Here is a 12,037-nt window from a genome sequence, read left to right on the forward strand (position 1 = left end):
GAGAAGCCACTGCAATGAGAAGCCTGTGCACCACAACGAAGAGTAGCCCCCGCTTGACATAACTAGAAAAAGCCGGCGCGCAGCAACGAAGACCCAACGCAACCAAAAATAAGTAAATAACTATTTTTTAAAAAGAAATGATCACACATAGATTAAAATGGCATCTTTATTACTGATAAAGACTTTGAGGACAACACTTAGGTGTAGATTTCCTAATACTGAATCCCAAAATGAAACTTTACTACTCAGTTACTGGAAATACTGAAAAACCAAAGCAGGCCGCTGTGTTGCCAAAAATCACAAAATCTGCAGGCAGTCTGGCTGGCTCCCAAAGAGGAAAAAGAGGGAAGATGAGATTGAGCTACGAGGCATACCCAAGTTTCTCTCCAAAAGGCACCAAGAAGGTAATTGCAGGGGCAAAGAGGGCTCCTTCTATGCCAAAGGAAACCTCAAAGAAGTAGACTAAATGCTCTCCCTTAATACAGTTCTTTCTGGATTAATTTTTGTAGCGAATAATACTTTATGGTTATCACACACCACTGGCTCTTAAAGGGTGGTTCATTGATCTCTGAGCGTTCCTGAAACTCTTTGGGGCTCTGGAAATTCAAAAACAATACTAAGATGTTATTTACCATTTTCAATGATGGTACAAATACAATGGTGGTAAAACTGTTGACCTTAGCATGAATCGAGGTAGTAGCAGCCATGTCTATTACTGCCACATATTCACAGTATAAAAAATTGCCAACTTCCATGTAAGAATATTTTCGATTAAGCAGTAAAATTATTTTTAAGTATGACTCGAGCAGACATCATTTTAATACTGACAAAATGGAAAAACACCAAGTCCTCATGCTACATACAAAAGTACAACAATTGTCTCGAGGAAAAGCACTTGTGTGGTTGAATTGCAAGCTGAACTAGTTGCTTTTTTCATGGGAGAGCATTTTTACTTAAAAGAATGACTGAAAAAATACTGGCAGTCTTAAGTATTTGACAGTCATTCTCTTGAAGTGAGTCTGAGAAAACAGCTGATAGTGTTGTAGCTAAATGATAAAAATCAAGCTTTTAAGCAAAAATTAAAATTTTAGAAAATTTGTATCTACCTCGGTGAGCTTGAGAGCTTCCCAATACTTAGATTTGCCCTGATATTGGTGGTACTGGTGAGACTAACAAACGTGATTTGAGTACTGAAAAATGAAATGTGTCAACATTTGGGAGAGCTACATAATTCAGTAAACAAATACTTTCCAAATGATGAATACAAGATGGTACATGATGGTAAAAGATCCATTCAAGATGCAAGAGTCACCAATGGATCTTATATAAGAGAAAACAAAAAGACCACTGAACATTAAAAAGATTAGTGGTTGCCAGGGGTTAGCTCAGAGGGAGGGATGAATAGATGGAGCACAGAGATTTTAGGGCAGTTCCTATTGCTGAGCCTGACTGGGATGATAATAATGGAGGTATGCCGCTCCAGTATAGGAAGTGTATGATAGGAAACATAGGAAGTTTATCTTAGAGGGTCTTCGAAAGGGAGTACCCAGGCAAAAGAGCTTGAACAAAATTCAGGAGATACACCAAAAACTCGTCAGAGTTTCTAGAAAGAATTTATCAAACTTATAGGTGGTAAACTGATGCAGACCCTGAGGTCCCCGAAAATATGAGAATGGTAAACATGAACTTCACTGGGCAAATTACCCCAGATAGAAGAAGAAAATTACAAAAGTTAGATGGTGCATTTGGAATGAACGCTTCTCAATTGGTAGATGTTGCTTTTAAAGGGTTCAACAACAGAAAACAGCGACAGAAGGGAATGCAAGACGGAACACAGCTTTTCTGGCAGCAGCACTGGAGTCCCGGAAGGCAAGTAACTCGAAGAGAGGTAAGCCACCATTGGGGAGAGAACAATGAGCTTACTGTAAAGAGGAAGGGCATTGGAAAAAAGATTGCCCTGGGCTAAAGAATAAGAAAGAAGACAATAAAGGAGACAGGAGCCTCTCACATCGTACAAAGGGAGCAACACTCTGATGATGAAGAGGCCTGGGGCTCCCTTCGACTTGAGGCGTCCAATTCCAATTTCCCCAGGAGCCCCAGGTAACTCTGACAGTGGGGAACAAGTTGACTGACTTTCTGATAGGTACAGGTGCAACATATTCTGCAGTAAACACCAAGGTGGCACAGAAAACATCTCAATCCAACCCGGTCACGGGAGTTTCTGGAGAAGTACAAAATCGTTATTTCCTACAATCTCTAAAATGCCAATTAGGGGACCTCACCCTGAAAAAGTTTCTTATATGTTCCAGCGTGTCCAATTCCTCTTTTGGGTTGAGATCTCCTTTGTATATTAAATGCTCAAGTAACTTTTTCGCCAGGACAGCTTGACATCAGGGTCCCACCAGAGAATGCTGTAAGACTACAGATAGCACTCATGGACACCCTAGAAAAGGAGACACAGCCCTTTCCCCTCTGAGGTCTATGAAAAGGTAAGGCAGAAGTGTTGGTCTGATGGCACCCCAGAGAAGGCCAATACTAATCCCGTTAAAAAGGGGACGCTTGGACACCTAATCTAGAACAATAACCCCTGAGGCAACAGGCCCAAAAGGAATTCAGCCAATTCTTGAAAAGTTTTTGAAAACAGGACTGATTAAACCTTGCAGATTCCCCTATCCCCCTGGTCAAAAAGCCAAACTCAACAGAGTATCACTTTGTCCAAGACTTGAGGGCCATTAATGAAATAGTCCAAGATTTGCACCCTGTGGTACCTAATCCATACACTCTACTTACAACTATTCCAGTAGAATACAGCTGGCTCTCAGTTTTGGACTTGAAGGATGCTTTTTCTGCATTCCTATTGCAGAAGAATCACAGCAGCTGTTTGCTTTTGAATGGCAGGATCCAGAAACACAGGTAGTCCAACAGTTATTATTGGACAGTCCTACCTCAAGGATTTAAGAATTCCCCTACCTTATCTGGGGAGACGTTGGCTAGGGACCTTAGAAACTTAATATTGGATGAAAGGCTCTTATTCCAATATATGGACGATTTGCTCATCGCAAGCCCTACATATGATAAGTGTCTACAAAATACCATAAGAACCCTGAACTATTTGGTAATTGTGGATATAAGTTCTCCCAGAAAAAGGCCCAGTATGTAAGCAACAGGTCACGTATCTGGGTTTTGTCATTTCCCAAGGAGAGTGGGGTCTTTTGCCTGATAGAAAACAGGCAATTGCAGGCTTTGGAACACCCAGGACTTGCAGACAACTGAGGAGGTTTCTGGGATTGGCAGGGTTCTGTCGGCTCTGGATCCCAAACTATGGGCTCATAGTAAAGTCCCTCTATGAGGCTTTAAAGGGACATGATTTTGAGCCCCTTACTTGGACTACAAGTTTATTGAAACAATAAAAACAAAGTTAGTCTCAGCCCTGGCTTTAGGACTACCAGACTTAAAAAAACCTTTCAAATTATATGTCTATGAGAGACAAGGCATAAGTCTTGGGGTGTAAATTCAAACTCTGGGAAATATCCCTTGACCCTTTGCCTACTTCTCAAAAATAACTAGAACAGACTGCTAAGGGATGGTCAACTTGCCTTCAAGCTGTAGCAGCTAATTGTGACATACTTCTGGAAGCTGGTAAGTTTACCTCGGGGCAACCCACCACAGTGTATGTCCCTCCCCATGTCCTTTCTTTACTGGAACAAAAAGGGGGCTATTGGCTAACTTCTGGGAGAATGGGAAAGTACCAAGCCATTCTCTTAGACAATCCCAATGCAAGACTCCAGGTCTCTTCAACCCTAAATCCAGCCACATTGCTCCCAACTGATGCTGCACAATCCCCAGAGCACAACTGCCTACATGTCATCGAGCTAGTGTACTCTAGCAGACCGGATTTAACGGACCAACCCTTGGCTGAGCCAGATATGGAACTGTTCACTGATGGAAGCAGCTTCATGGACCAAGGTAGGTGACATGCTGAGTATGTGGTGGTAACCCTTAGAAAGATTGTTGAAGCAAAAGCTCTGCCCCCAGGGAGTTCAGCTCAGAAGGCAGAAATCATTGCTCTGACAAGAGCCTTACTACTCACTGAAGGCAAGTGAGTAAATATATACACAGACTCTCACTATGTATTCTCCATGGTGCATGCTCACAGGGCAAGCTGGAAAGAAAGGGGACTCCTCACTTCAAAACATAGACATAAAACATGCTTCTGAAATCCTATCACTGTTAGAAACAGTCTATAAGCCCTCCCAAGTGGCCGTAATGCACTGCCCAGGCCACCAAAAGGGCGAAACTCATATAATAAAATGCAACCGGTTAGCTAACCAAGCTGCAAAGAAAGCAGCAAAGGGAGGGGATTATCAAGTCAGGAAAGGGTCACTTCTCCCACAGATTGACTTGTCAAAATACCAGCCAGTGTTTTCAGGAAAGGACAAGGAGAGGGCCAAAGAGTAGGGATTCCCTCTTGATCACAACTCATCTGGCTCGAAATGTAGTGCACAAGGAATTGTTTTGATTCCTGAGGCACTCTTGGACACTGTGCTGCAGCACATTCATAATAGTACCCATTACGGGAGAGATGCCACCTTATAATGGATTCAAAAATATATAATAGGTCCTAACTTACAAAGGGCCATCCAGTGAGTCACTCAAAATTGCATGCTTTGTGCTAAAAATAACCCAAAGACTGCTATCAGACTTCCCCAGATGGGGACTCAACACAGAGGAACCTACCTCACTGAGGACTGGCAAATAGACTTTACTCAAATGCCTCGAGCCACAGGAAATTTCAGACACCTGCTAGTATTTGTGGACACTTTCAGGATGGGTAGAGGCATATCCCACCAGGACAGAAAAAGCATCTGAAGTAGTTAGAGTCCTCCTTGAGGAAATTATCCCCCGATTTGGACTGCCTAACTCCCTTCAAAGTGATAATGGGCCTGCTTTTGTCTCTAGCATAACCTAACAAGTGTCTAAAGCACTGCAAATTAAATGGAAGCTACATTCATCCTAGAGACCATAATCAATGGGAAAAGCTGAGAAAATGAATTATACATTAAAAAGGAGCATTGCTAAAATAAGTCGAGGCTACTTTAACTTGGGATAAGGCTTTGCCAGTTGCCCTTCTATGGATCAGAGTGGCTCCCAGAAGAGGCTTAAATTTAGCCCCTTTGAAATATTGTATGGTAGGCCATTCCAGGTGCCTGCTCAGGTGGGAGAATCTATTGATATAAATGCTCTGAAAGATCTAGCAGTTGTCAATTGTTTAAACTCTGGGCACTATACTAACCTTTGTTCATGAGTTTGCTTCCAGCAGGTCTGGCTATCCAACTAAGGTAGCCTTATATCCTTTCTGGCCTAGAGACTGAGTTCTCCTTAAAACCTGGAGATAGCAAGGGCCTGAACACCAGCTGACTGCAAGGTGGACAGGACCACACGTGATATTACTTACCACACACTCATCTGTCAAGTTAGCTGGAGTAAAGCCATGGATTCATCACACTTAGGTTAAAGCAGCACCACTGTCATCAGAAAATGACATAACTCCTGAGAGGCCTAGAGAGCAATGGGTTTGTGAACCCTTAGAAGGGTTAAGGTTGCTCTTCAAAAAGAATAAGTATTCAGGTGAAAATTTCATTGTAGAAGTAATTTCATCAGATTCAAATAGTTGTAGATAAAGAGAATTGTATTGGTTACTAAAAATTTTTAAGGAGTATTCCCAACCCAAAGCTGATCAATTTCATTTCACAATCACTCCCTCATTGCCCCTGTTCAGCAGGAAGTATCCAGAAAGTTCATTGCCTCCTTTCCCACAAGACCGTGGAATGGACATTGACAGTGGGTAATAGTAATACTGGCGGGGCAGGCATGAGCTGTAGCAGCCCTGCTCAGCCATTGGTTGGTGCCACAGTGGGCCTCTCCCCGAAGTGAGCGACCATCAATGAGCCACAGGAAGTGGTCCCACTCAGCCACTGACAGGCACCGCAGTGGGCCCCGCCCCCAAGCAAGTAACTGTCAATGAGCAACGGCTAGTGGTCCTGCTCAGCCATTGGTCAATGCCACAGTGGGCCCTCCCCCTCCCCCTCTTCTGTATAAAAGGAGCCCTAATTCAGCCTGAGGTAAGATGGTTTTTTGAAGATGCTAGTCTGCCATCTTCTCAGTCTGCTAGCTTTCCAATCAAAATCGTTATTCCTTGTTCCAACAACTTGTCTCCTGATTTATTGGCCTGTCATGTGGCAAGCAGAACGAGCTTGGGCCCAGTAACAATGGGAGTGAGGAGCTCCGCAACCAAGAATGCTCATGGAAGGAAGCCCAGAGCACCACAGAAGCAAAGTGCTATTGTTGAGTGACGTGCAATGGGTGAGGCCGCCATTGCAGCCTTTCTCCCCATGCACCAACCCCTGCCCCCACAGGCACTAGGTAGGGCTCCCGCTGGAGTAGGTTCACACCCCCCTGGCCATCACCTCCTCTACCCCCTCCCCACCTGGGCTGCCCGCTTCCCCAGATTGCTGCCCCGGCACCCTCCCACCTGATGGACTGGCAGCCTTGGGAGCAGACGCAGAGGTGGGGCTGAAACCACAGTTGAGCCCCAGGGACTGTGTGACTAAGGAAGAAGAGCTGAAATCTCTCCTCGCAGATGAGCAAACTGAGGAGTTACACCTCTGCTGACGGCTTCATAAATACAGTGCCTGCGGAACACCCAGACAAGTGCTCCCGCAGCTGAGATGGGTGTGGCTTTAGCAGCTGTGGGCTTTGTGGGCATGTACATGCAGGGGTTGGGCCAGTCCAGAGTCTGAGCTGCCTGCACAGCTCGGCTAAGAAACAGATCTGGGGGCCTCTACGCCAATAACTAGGGAGCAGGCCCCGCCCCAAGACAGGGCAGTGACAACCACAGAGCAAAGGGAAGGCCCCACTCAATATCCAGTGCAGGCTCTGGTCACCACAACATCACTTACACCCCCTATCAAAGGGGTAATGGCCAGCATACACTGAGGAAGGAGGGTAAAAAAGTGAAGTGAAGTGAAGTAAAAAGTAAAGTAAAATTAAATTAAAAAAAGAAAAAAACACACAGGCTACACAGGGGCATTTCCACATAAAAATAGCCCTCCAAAACAGTCTGAGGGTCTGGCATTGGGAGGAAGAACCCCCAGAGCATTTAGCCTTGAAGGCCAGTGGGGCTTGAGTGCAGGAACCCCACAGGGCTGCGAGAAACAGAGACTCCACTCTTGGAGGGCACACACAAAGCCTCACATGCACTGGGACCCAGCACAAAGCAGTCCCTCCATAGGAACCTAGGCTAGACCTACCAACAGGTCTTGGAGGGTCTCCTGGGGAGGTGGGGGTTGGTTGTAGCTCACTGTGGGGGCAAGAACACTGGTAGCAGAGGCCCCAGGGAATATTAATTGGCATGAGCTCTCCCAGAGGTCCCCATTTCAGCACCAAGACCCAGCCCCACCCAGCAGCCTACAGGCTCCAGTGCTGGAACACCTCAAGCCAAACAACCAGCAAGACAGAAACACACCCCCACCCATCAGCAGACAGGCTGCCTAAAGTTGGACTACGCTCACAGCCACCCCAAAACACACTCGTTGACACAGTCCTGCCCACCAGAGGGACAAGACCCAGCTCCACACACCAGAGGGCAGGCATCAGTCCCTCCCACCAGGAAGCCTGCACATGCCTCTGGACCAACCCCAACCAGGGGACAGACATCAGAACCAAGAGGAACTACAATCCTGCAGCCTGCAGAAAGGAGACCACAAACACAGTAAGTTAGACAAAATGAGACAACAGAGAAGGAGCAAGATAAAAACTTACAAGAACAACTAAATGAAGAGGAGATAGGCAATCTACCTGAAAAAGAATTCAGAGTAATGATAGTAAAGGTGATTCAAAATCTTGGGGAAAAAATGGAGGCATGGACCAAGAAGATACAAGAAATGTTTAACAAAGAGATAGAAGATGTAAAGAATAAACAGAGATGAACAACACAATAACTGAAACAAAAATACACTAGAAGGAATCAACAGTAGAATAACTGAGGCAGAAGAATGAATAAGTGAGCTGGAAAACAGGATGGTGGAAATCACTGCCACAGAATAGAATAAAGAAAAAAGAATGAAAAGAAATGAGGACAGTCTCAGAGCCCTCTGGGACAGCATTAAACACACCAACATTCACATTATAGAGGTCCCAGAAGAAGGAGAGAAAGAGAAAGGGCCTGAGAAAAATATTTGAAGAGACTGTAGTCGAAAATTTCCCTAACATGGGAAAGAAAATAGTCACCCAAGTCCATGAAGCACAGAGTCCCAGACAGATAAACCCAAGGAGGAACATGCCGAGACACATATCTCTGGCAAGCTGCATCATTTCACTGAGCCTAAATTTCCACATTTACAAAAAAAGGGATAACAAGTCTCTTAAGGTATTAAGGATTAAATAAGGCAATAAATAAACCTAACAAAGATCTGACATTTCATCTATTTGTTCAACATAATGAATCCCATTATGACACTGATTATTATCATTAGAAGGGCAAAAAGGGACTTATCCAGCAAGAGGTTAAATCCTACTCTCTGATCTAGGTACATATGAGGATTCAGCAAGTGGATAACATATTCATTACATTACCATTTACTTATACTTTATGCAGTATTTTTACTGAATGTGAAAATATATTTTCATACATCATTAAAACTGACTAGCTGAATAAAGCCAATCAAGATAAACTCTCAGGGCTTCCCTGGTGGCGCAGTGGTTGAGAGTCCACCTGCCAATGCAGGGGACACAGGTTCGTGCCCCGGTCCGGGAAGATCCCACATGCTGCGGACTGGCTAGGCCCATGAGCCATGGCTGCTGAGCTGTGCGTCCAGAGCCTGTGTTCCGCGGCGGGAGAGGCCACAACAGTGAGAGGCCCGCGTACCGCAAAAAAAAAAAAACAAAAAAACCTCTCAAACACAACTCAAATAGAAGGTTAATTTTTATGCTGGATGGTAGCACATGAAATTTTCAAAAATATTAATACAGCTTAGTTGGCAATTTGCCTAAAAAGGACAAGCTAAGGAGTCAAGTAGACCTGTGTTCAAGATTTTGCAGTTGTTGAAAGGTGCATGGTCCGGCCCTCAAGATGGCTGTTCTCTTGCTCTCTGTACATCCCCTACTCAACCAGTGCCTGCTTCACCTACACCCTACTCACCTTACTGACCTTACCTACTTGCACTATGTCCCAGCTAATGATTGTTCTGACTTTAGATCAGAACATCTCCACTAAGATAGCTTATCAAAGGGGCAGTGAGGGGCATTGCTCTCTGCTGGTTTCCCTGGTAACTGAAGAGCCAACCTGACATCAATTCCCCTTATAACTGGTACCTGATGCCATGTCCTGCCCCCTTCTACCAGACAGTGAAATGTCACTCCAGGGAGACCTTACTTCAGACATGGAAAAATCCCCTTATCCATTAAACCAGTGGTCCCCAACCTTTTTGGCACCAGGGACCAGTTTCATGGAAGACAATTTTTCCATGGACCAGGGGTGGGGGGAGGGACTGTTTCGGGATGATTCAAGCACATTTATTGTGTACTTTATTTCTATTATTATTACCTTGTAATATATAATGAAGTAATTATACAACTCACCATAATGCAGCATCATTGGGAGCCCTGAGCTTGTTTTCACTTGCCACTCACTGATAGGGCTTTGATATGAGTCTGCAAGCAACCGATTTATTATGATCTGTGTGCAAACCTAATGATGATCTGCATCTGCAGCCACTCCCCAGCACTAGCATCACCACCTCAGCTCCACCTCAGATCATCAGGCATTAGATTATCATGTGGAGCGCACAACCTAGATCCCTTGCATGCTCAATTCACAGTAGGGTTCGAGCTCCTATGAGAATCTAGTGCTGCCACTGATCTGACAGGAGGTGGAGCTCAGGCGGTAATGCAAGCGATGGGGAGCGGCTGTAAATACAGATAAAAGCTTCGGTCACTCGCCTGCCGCTCACCTCCTGCTGTGTGGCCCAGTTCCTAATGGACCACAGAGCAGTACCAGTCTGTGGCCTGGGGGTTGGGGACCCCTGCATTAAACCATTGATGTCTCTGTCACTGACTTTGGGCTGTTTCTTCGGTCTTTGTCTACAGGTGGGGCAAGTACAGGGCTTGCAGGCCTGCAGGGTACAGCCAAACAAAAGGATTACAGCTAACGTGCTTTGAATTACTTAGCACCTTGTATTAGTTTGCTAGGGCTGCCATACAAAGTACCAAGTCTGGGTGCCTTAAACGACAGAAATTTATTTATTCACAGTTCCGGTGGCTGGAAGTCAGAAATCAAGATGCTGGAAGATGTGGTTTCTTTCGAAGCTTTTTTACCTTGGCTTTTTTTTTTCCCCAAGATTTTTTTTAAATTAATTAATCAATTATTTTTATTTTTGGCTATGTTGGGTCTTCATTGCTGCGTGCAGGCTTTCTCTAGTTGCCGCAAACGGGGGCTACTCTTCAATGCAGTGCATGGGCTTCTCATTGTGGTGGCTTCTCGTTGCAGAGCATGGACAGTTCTAGGCGCGCGGGCTTCAGTAGTTGTGGCTCGCAGGCTCTAGAGCACAGGCTCAGTAGTTGTGGTGCACAGGCTTAGCTGCTCTGCGGCATGTGGGATGTTCCCAGACCAGGGACTCGAACCCATATCCCCTGCATCAGCAGGCAGATTCTTTTTTTCTTTTTCGGTACCCGGGCCTCTCACTCTTGTGGCCTCTCCCGTTGCGGAGCACAGGCTCCGGACGCACAGGCCCAGCGGCCATGGCTCACTGGCCCAGCCGCTCCGCGGCATGTGGGATCTTCCCAGACCGGGGCACAAACCCGTTTCCCCTGCATCGGCAGGCGGATGGCAGATTCTTAACCACTGCGCCACCAGGGAAGTCCTTACCTTGGCTTGCTGATGACCGTCTTCCTCAGGTATCTTCACATGGTCCACTGCCTGGGTATGTCTGTGCCCTAATCTCTTCTTATAAGGATACCAGTCATATAGTACTGGATTAGGGCTCACATGGTCTCATTTTACCTTAATTACCTCTTTAGATGCCCAATCTTGAAATACAGTCACATTTTGGGATACTCAGGATTAGGACTTTAACATACAAATTTGGGGGACACAATTCAGCTCACAACACATGTTAATTATTAAAAGAATCTAGTAGCCCTGTGCCTGGTACACGGTGAATCCTCAATATATAGGTTTTATTAAAGACCAGTGTCAAAAATGATTTGATTCCCTCTATGATGGCAGGGAGAAACTTTCTCTCACTGACATAAGGTCCTGCACCGAGACATGCATTTGGACTTAAATAAATGCATCAACACATCAGGATGGAAACAAAGGCAAGAGCATGGCTGGGGGGCCCCAGACTCTCACAAGCACACCTGCTCCTGGCTTTGACACACACACCCCCATCAGCCAGGACCTCTCCTGCATCACGGAAAACTTGCTGCAGCTCCGTGACAGACACAGAGCCTCAGGTTTCTTATAGGGCCAGGCCTGGGCCCATGCAAGTTTCGTGGAGCCTGCAGGGCAGCTCTCTGCCCAGCACAGGACTCAGGTTTTCTGGGGACCCAGGCCCAGGCCAAAAGTGGTGAGCGTCCCACAAGTCACAGAAGAAAGGGGCCATGCTGCAGCCAGGGTGGCACAGGACCCACCCCCATGGCCCTTGGGATGCATGCCAGGGCCTTGTGGATACTGTTTTCTATAGAACTCCTGCCTATTTTCATTTAACCAGCATTAAAGAGCACCTATGCTCTGTGGCAAAAAAAAAAAAAGGGATAAATTTTCCTTCTTCCTACTATATTCTCTATTTAAAGGGATCTAAAGGAGTTTTGGGATAAGAAGAGTTTTTAATATTAGACCTCCTTTCCACCTGGCCTCAGAAGTCTGCCATAGACCCAGACCTGGGAAAGGTCAAATATGACTGGACTCAAAAAAGATACTTACCATTGCCTGTATTCCACCTCCTCATCCCACCAACACCTATTCAACAACAAAATG

Source organism: Hyperoodon ampullatus (genome assembly GCF_949752795.1).
Source record: "Hyperoodon ampullatus genome assembly, chromosome: 7".
NCBI classification, from domain to species: domain Eukaryota; kingdom Metazoa; phylum Chordata; class Mammalia; order Artiodactyla; family Ziphiidae; genus Hyperoodon; species Hyperoodon ampullatus.